Genomic DNA, 8,387 nt, shown 5'->3' on the forward strand with positions numbered 1-8,387 from the left:
AACAGTGCCAAGTTTTGATCCGGCAACAGCACCAAGTTTTTGGCGCCGTTGCCGGGGATTGTTCTAGTGTATGGACAACTGACGGTTCATCTTGTTGCTTAGATTAGGCATTTATTTTTTTCGAAATTCTTGAAGATGAATTCTAGAGTTTCATGATGATTTGCTGAAATCTGGCTGGCTGTAAAGCCATGTCTAATTTCATTGGACCGAGGTTTCAACTTATCATCACAAGAGCTTGTTGATCTTGCTTTTGGAGCAGTGATCTGCTAAGGCTTGGCTGGCCTTTGGCCATGTCTAGTGTTTTGGACCGAAGCTTTCTTTGAAAGCTTGGCTGGCTGTGAAGCCATGTCTAATTCCTGGACCGGAGTCTTAGACTAGCATTGCACTGATTCCTGGAATTCTCATTAAGAATTTTGATATCTTTTTCCACTTAATTTTCGAAAATCACAAAAAAAAAATTCACAAAAACTATAAAAAACCAAAAAAATATTTGATGTTTCTTGTTTGAGTCTAGAGTCTCATCTTAAGTTTGGTGTCAATTGCATGCATTCATTCATGTGTCTTAAGGATCTTCAAGTAATTCTTGATGATTTCTTACTCTGATCTTTGAATTCTTTTGACTTGAGTGTTTGTGTGTCTCATATAGTGTCAGTAGTATACAAACTGCTAAGTTTGGTGTCTTGCATGCATTGTTATTTGATTCTTGTTGCATTTTGATTATTAAAAATCCAAAAATATTTTTAATTTGTGTCTTTTCAAGTCAATAATACAAAGAATTGAAGATTCAGGACATACTGCAGAGGAATTACACAGAAAAAGCTGAGCATTCGAAAATGCCCAGTGAAGAAGACAGACTGGCGTTTAAACGCCAGCCAGGGTACCTGGTTGGGCGTTTAACGCCCAAAAAGGGTGCATTTTGGGCGTTAAACGCCAGAATGGATACCATTCTGGGCGTTAAACGCCAGAATGGATACCATTCTGGGCGTTTAATGCCAGGATGGTGATAGGGGGAAGATTTTGTTTTCAAATCAATTTTTTTCAAGTTTTCAAAGTTTTTCAAAATCAAATCTTTTCAAATCATATCTTTTCAATCAAATGTTTTCAAAATCAATTTCTTTCCTTTTTCAAAGATACTTACTAACAATTAATGATTTGATTGAACATCTCAAATTTGTTACCTTTTCTGTTGAGAAAGGTTTAATGTTTGAATCATATCTTTTTCTTGTTAGGCAAGTCATTAATTTTAAAATCATATCTTTTAAAATTGTTTTCAAATCAAATCTTTTTAAAATTGTTTTCAAATCATATCTTCTCAATCACATCTTTTTAAAAGCATAACTTCTCAATCATATCTTTTTAATCACATCTTTTTCAAAATAGTTTTCAATCAAATCTTTTTAAGTTCTAATTTCAAAATCTTTTTTAAAAATCACTTGATTTCTTTCTTACTTTTAATTTCGAAAATCAATTAGTGGTTTTCACAAATGTTTTCAAAATATTTTAATTAATTTTCGAAAAAAAAAATAATACTTCCCTCCCTCTCACATCCTTCTATTTATGGAGTACCACTCCTTCTCAATGCACAATTCGAACCTTATCTAATTAAAGTTCGAATTCTTCTTCTCCTTCTTCTTTCTATTTCTCTTTTCCTCTGACACCTCAAGGAATCTCTATACTGTGACATAGAAGATTCCACATTTTCTTGTTCTCTTCTCTTTCATATGAGCAGGAGCAGAGACAAAGGCATTCTTGTTGAAGCTGACCCTGAACCCGAAAGGACCTTGAAGAGAAAGCTAAGAGAAGCCAAAGCACAACTCTCTTTAGAGGACCTGACCGAATTCTTCAAAGAAGAAGAAGACATGGCAGCCGAAAACAACAATAATGCAAACAATGCAAGGAAGGTGCTGGGTGACTTTACTGCACCTACTCCCGACTTCTATGGGAGAAGCATCTCTATCCCTGCCATTGGAGCAAACAACTTTGAGCTTAAACCTCAATTAGTTTCTCTAATGCAACAGAATTGCAAGTTCCACGGACTTCCAATGGAAGATCCTCATCAGTTCTTAGCTGAATTCTTGCAAATCTGTGACACAGTCAAGACTAATGGGGTAGACCCTGAGGTCTATAGACTGATGCTATTCCCTTTTGCTGTAAGAGACAGAGCTAGAATATGGTTGGACTCTCAACCTAAAGAAAGCCTGGACTCTTGGGAAAAGCTAGTCAATGCCTTCTTGGCAAAGTTCTTTCCACCACAAAGATGGAGTAAGCTTAGAGTGGAAGTCCAAACCTTCAGACAGAAGGATGGAGAATCCCTCTATGAAGTTTGGGAAAGATACAAACAATTGATCAGAAAATGTCCTTCTGACATGCTTTCTGAATGGAGCATCATAGGTATTTTCTATGATGGTCTCTCTGAACTATCTAAGATGTCCTTGGATAGCTCTGCTGGAGGATCTCTTCATCTGAAGAAGACGCCTACAGAAGCTCAAGAGCTCATTGAAATGGTTGCAAATAACCAATTCATGTACACTTCTGAGAGAAATCCTGTGAACAATGGGACAAGTCAGAAGAAAGGAGTTCTTGAGATTGATACTCTGAACGCCATTTTGGCTCAGAATAAAATATTGACTCAACAAGTCAATTTGATTTCTCAAAGTCTGTCTGGAATGCAACATGCACCTGGCAGTACTAAGGATGCTTCATCTGAGGAAGAAGCTTATGATCCTGAGAACCCTTCAATGGAAGAGGTGAATTACCTAGGAGAACCCTATGGTAACACCTATAATTCTTCATGGAGAAATCACCCAAATCTCTCATGGAAGAATCAAGAGAGACCTCAACAAGGTTTCAACAACAACAATGGTGGAAGAAACAGGTTTAGCAATGGCAAGCCTTTTCCATCATCTTCTCAGCAACAGACAGAGAATTCTAAGCAGAACCCCTCTGACTTAGCAACCATGGTCTCTGATCTAATCAAAACCACTCAAAGTTTCATGACTGAAACAAGGTCTTCCATTAGGAATTTGGAAGGACAAGTGGGACAGCTGAGCAAGAAAGTTACTGAACTCCCTCCAAGTACTCTTCCAAGCAACACAGAAGAAAATCCAAAAGGAGAGTGCAAAGCCATCAATATGGCCGAATTTGGAGAGGAAGGGGAGGAAGTGAACGCCACTGAGGAAGACCTCAATGGGCGTGCACTAGCCTCCAATGAGTTCCCCAATGAGGAACCATGGGAATCTGGGGCTCAAAATGAGACCATAGAGATTCCATTGGACTTACTTCTGCCTTTCATGAGCTCTGATGAGTATTCTTCCTCTGAAGAGGATGAGTATGTCACTGAAGAGCAAGTTGCTAAATACCTTGGAGCAATCATGAAGCTAAATGACAAGCTATTTGGAAATGAGACTTGGGAGGATGAACCTCCTTTGCTCACCAAAGAACTGGATGACTTGTCTAGGCAGAAATTACCTCAAAAGAGACAAGACCCTGGGAAGTTTTCCATACCTTGTACCATAGGCACCATGACCTTCAAGAAGGCTCTGTGTGACTTAGGGTCAGGTGTAAACCTCATGCCTCTCTCAGTAATGGAGAAGCTAAGGATCTTTGAGGTACAAGCTGCAAAAATCTCACTAGAGATGGCAGACAACTCAAGAAAACAAGCTTATGGACTTGTAGAGAATGTTTTGGTTAAGATTGAAGACCATTACATCCCTACTGATTTCATAGTCCTAGAGACTAGGAAATGCATGGATGAAACCATCATCCTTGGCAGACCTTTCCTAGCCACAGCAAAGGCTGTGATTGATGTTGATAGAGGTGAACTGATCATTCAAGTGAATGGAGAATCCTTTGTGTTTAAGGCTCAAGGATATCCCTCTGTCACCATGGAGAGGAAGCATGAAGAGCTTCTCTCAATTCAGAGACAAACAGAGCCCCCACAGTCAAACTCTAAGTTTGGTGTTGGGAGGCCACAACCAAACTCTAAGTTTGGTGTTGAACCCCCACATTCAAACTCTAAGTTTGGTGTTGGGAGGTTCCAACATTGCTCTGAGTATCTGTGAGGCTCTATGAGAGTCCTCTGTCAAGCTACTGACATTAAAGAAGCGCTTGTTGGGAGGCAACCCAATATTATATTTTACATATTTTCTTTTGTTATTTTATTTTATTTTGTAGGTTGATGATCATAAGAAGTCACAAAATTAATTGAAAAAGCAAAAACAGAATGAAAAACAGGAAGAAAAACAGCACACCCTGGAGGAAGATGCTGCTGGCGTTCAAACGCCAGTAAGCCTAGCAGTTGGGCGTTTAACGCCCAGTCTGGCACCATTCTGGGCGTTTAACGCCAGAAAGGAGCACCAGACTGGCGTTAAACGCCAGAAAAGGGCAAGAACCTGGCGTTAAACGCCAGGAATGGGCACCAGCCCGGCGTTTAACGCCAGCAATGGCTCAAAACGTGAATTTTGATGCCATTTGGTGCAGGGATGACTTTTCCTTGACACCATAGAATCTGTGGACCCCACAGGACCCCACCACCACTCTCTTTCTTCTTCCCCCATTCACCAATCACCTCAACACCTCTTCCCCAAAAAACCCTTCACTTATCAAATCCCATCTTTCTCTTCACCACTCACATCCATCCTTCATAAAACCCCACCAACCTCACCCTTCAAATTCAAACCACTTTCCCTCCCAAACCCACCCATAATGGCCGAACCTCATCTCCCCTCTCTCCTATATAAACCCTTCTTAACCCCTTCATTTTCACACAACCTAAACAACACTTCTCCCCCTCTTTGGCCGAATACACCACCATCTCCCTCTTCCTCATTTTTTCTTCTTCTACTCTCTTCTTTCTTCTTTTGCTCGAGGACGAGCAAACATTTTAAGTTTGGTGTGGTAAAAGCATTGCTTTTTCGCTTTTCCATAACCATTATGGCATCCGAGGCCGGAGAAACCTCTAGAAAGAGGAAAGGGAAAGCAAAAGCTTCCACCTCCGAGTCAGGGGAGATGGATAGATTCATCTCAAGGGTGCATCAAGACCACTTCTATGAAGTTGTGGCCTTGAAGAAGGTGATCCCCGAGGTCCCCTTTTCACTCAAAAAGGGTGAATATCCGGAGATCCGCCATGAGATCCGAAGAAGAGGTTGGGAAGTGCTTACCAACCCCATTCAACAAGTCGGAATCTTGATGGTTCAAGAGTTCTATGCCAATGCATGGATCACCAAGAACCATGATCAAAGTGTGAACCCGGATCCAAAGAATTATCTTACTATGGTTCGGGGGAAATACTTGGATTTTAGTCCGGAAAGTGTGAAGGTGGCGTTCAACTTGCCTATGATGCAAGGAGATGAACATCCTTACACAAGAAGGGTCAACTTTGATCAAAGGTTAGACCAAGTCCTCACAATCATATGTGAAGAGGGCGCACAATGGAAGAGAGATTCAAGAGGCAAGCCGGTTCAATTGAGAAGGCATGACCTCAAACCCGTGGCTAGAGGATGGTTGAAGTTTATCCAACGCTCAATCATTCCCACTAGCAACCGGTCCGAAGTTACTTTAGACCGGGCTATCATGATCCATAGCATCATGATTGGAGAAGTGGAAGTTCATGAGGTCATAGCCCAAGAACTCTACAAGGTGGCGGATAAGTCCTCTACCTTAGCAAGGTTAGCCTTTCCTCACCTCATTTGTCACCTCTGTTATTCAGTTGGAGTTGACATAGAGGGAGACATCACCATTGATGAGGATAAGCCCATTACCAAGAAAAGGATGGAGCACACAAGAGACCCCTCTCATCATGAGATCCCTGAGATGCCTCAAGGGATGCACTTTCCTCCACAAAACTATTGGGAGCAACTAAACACCTCCCTAGGAGAATTGAGTTCCAACATGGGACAACTAAGGGTGGAGCACCAAGAACACTCCATTCTCCTCCATGAAATAAGAGAAGATCAAAGAATCATGAGAGAGGAGCAACAAAGGCAAGGAAGAGACATTGAGGAGCTCAAGCACTCCATAGGACCTTCAAGAGGAAGGAAGAGCCGCCATCACTAAGGTGGACCCGTTCCTTGATTTCCTTGTTCTTTATTCTTCTGTTTTTCGAATTTTAGTGCTTATGTTGTTTGTGTCTTATGATCATTAGTGTCTTAGTGTTTATGCCTTAAAGTTATGAATGTCCTATGAATCCATCACATTTCTTAAATAAAAATGTGCTTAATTGAAAAGGAAAAGAATTGCATGAATTTTGAATTTTATAACAGTTTAATTATTTTGATGTGGTGGCAACACTTTTGTTCTCTGAATGTATGCTTGAACAGTGCATATGTCTTTTGAATTTGTGGTTCATGAATGTTGGCTCTTGAAAGAATGATGAAAAAGGAGACATGTTACTGAGGATCTGAAAAATCATAAAAATGATTCTTGAAGCAAGAAAAAGCAGTGAATACAAAAAAAAAAAGAGAAGAAGGAAGCAAGCGAAAAAAAAAAACCGAAAAAAAAAGAGAAAAAGAAAGAAAAAGAAAGAAATAAAGTTGTGATCCAAGGCAATAAGAGTGTGCTTAAGAACCCTGGACACCTCTAGTTGGGGACTTTAGCAAAGCTGAGTCACAATCTGAAAAGGTTCACCCAATTATGTGTCTGTGGCATGTATGTATCCGGTGGTAATACTGGAAGACAGAGTGCTTTGGGCCACGGCCAAGACTCAATAAGTAGCTGTGTTCAAGAATCATCATACTTAACTAGGAGAATCAATAACACTATCTGGATTCTGAGTTCCTAAAGAAGCCAATCATTCTGAATTTCAAAGGATAGAGTGAGATGCCAAAACTGTTCAGAGGCAAAAAGCTAAAAGCCCCGCTCATCTAATTAATACTGATCTTCATAGATGTTTTTGGAGTTCATTGCATATTCTCTTCTTTTTATCTTATTTGATCTTCAGTTGCTTGGGGACAAGCAACAATTTAAGTTTGGTGTTGTGATGAGCGGATAATTTGTATGCTTTTTGGCATTGTTTTTAGTATGTTTTTAGTATGATCTAGTTAGTTTTTAGTATATTTTTATTAGTTTTTAATTAAAATTCACTTTTCTGGACTTTACTATGAGTTTGTGTGTTTTTCTGTGATTTCAGGTATTTTCTGGCTGAAATTGAGGGATCTGAGCAAAAATCTGATCCAGAGACTGAAAAGGACTGCAGATGCTGTTGGATTCTGACCTCCCTGCACTCGAAGTGGATTTTCTGGAGCTACAGAAGCCCAATTGGCGCGCTCTCAACGGCGTTGGAAAGTAGACATCCTGGGCTTTCCAGCAATATTGATAGTCCATACTTTGCCCAAGATTTGATGGCCCAAACCGGCGTTCAAAGTCACCTCAAGAAATTCCAGCGTTAAACGCCGGAACTGGCACCTAAATGGGAGTTAAACGCCCAAACTGGCATAAAAGCTGGCGTTTAACTCCAAGACAAGTCTTTACACGAAAATGCTTCATTGCTCAGCCCAAGCACACACCAAGTGGGCCCGGAAGTGGATTTTTATGTCATTTACTCATCTTTGTACACCTTAGGCTACTAGTTTTCTATAAGTAGGACCTTTTACTATTGTATTTGACAATCGGGGTAGCTATCTTTGAGTTTTATGCTATCTTAGATCGTTTGGGAGGCTGGCCATTCGGCCATGCCTAGACCTTGTTCTTATGTATTTTCAATGGTGGAGTTTCTACACACCATAGATTAAGGTGTGGAGCTCTGCTGTACCTCGAGTATTAATGCAATTACTATTGTTCTTCTATTCAATTCCGCTTGTTCTTTGTCCAAGATATCACTTGTTCTTCAACTTGATGAAGGTGATGATTGTCACGGATCATCACCATTCTCACTCATGAACAAAGTGACTGACAACCACTCTTGTTCTACAAGCATACGAGGCTTAGTGAATATCTCTTGGATTCTTTAATCAGAGTCTTCGTGGTATAGGCAAGAACTGATGGCGGCATTCAAGAGAATCCGGAAGGTCTAACCTTGTCTGTGGTATTCTGAGTAGGATTCAATGATTGAATGACTGTGACGTGCTTCAAACTCCTGAGGGCGGGGCGTTAGTGACAGACGCAAAAGAATCACTGGATTCTATTCCGGCCTGATTGAGAACCGACAGATGGATAGCCTATGCTGTGACAGAGCATCAGGGACGTATTTCCAATGAGAGGATGGGAGGTAGCCACTGACAACGGTGAAACCCTACACGAGCTTGTCATGGAAAGGAGTAAGAAGGATTGGATGAAGACAGTAAGAAAGCAGAGAGACAGAAGGGAAGGCATCTTCATACGCTTATCTGAAGCTCTCACCAATGATATGCATAAGTATCTCTATCTTTATCTTATTGCTTTATTCGTTTACT

General features: G+C 40.6%; 1 non-coding gene across 1 annotated transcript; it reads right to left on the bottom strand.

The window, feature by feature from the left end:
• Window positions 1-2,264: 2,264 nt before the first annotated feature.
• On the bottom strand, window positions 2,265-2,372 carry LOC130958814 (small nucleolar RNA R71). The gene has a single exon (XR_009077918.1). It is a non-coding gene; the product is annotated as a small nucleolar RNA R71 (small nucleolar RNA).
• Window positions 2,373-8,387: the final 6,015 nt, after the last annotated feature.

This window comes from Arachis stenosperma, chromosome 10 (genome assembly GCF_014773155.1).
Source record: "Arachis stenosperma cultivar V10309 chromosome 10, arast.V10309.gnm1.PFL2, whole genome shotgun sequence".
Classification (NCBI taxonomy): Eukaryota; Viridiplantae; Streptophyta; class Magnoliopsida; order Fabales; family Fabaceae; genus Arachis; species Arachis stenosperma.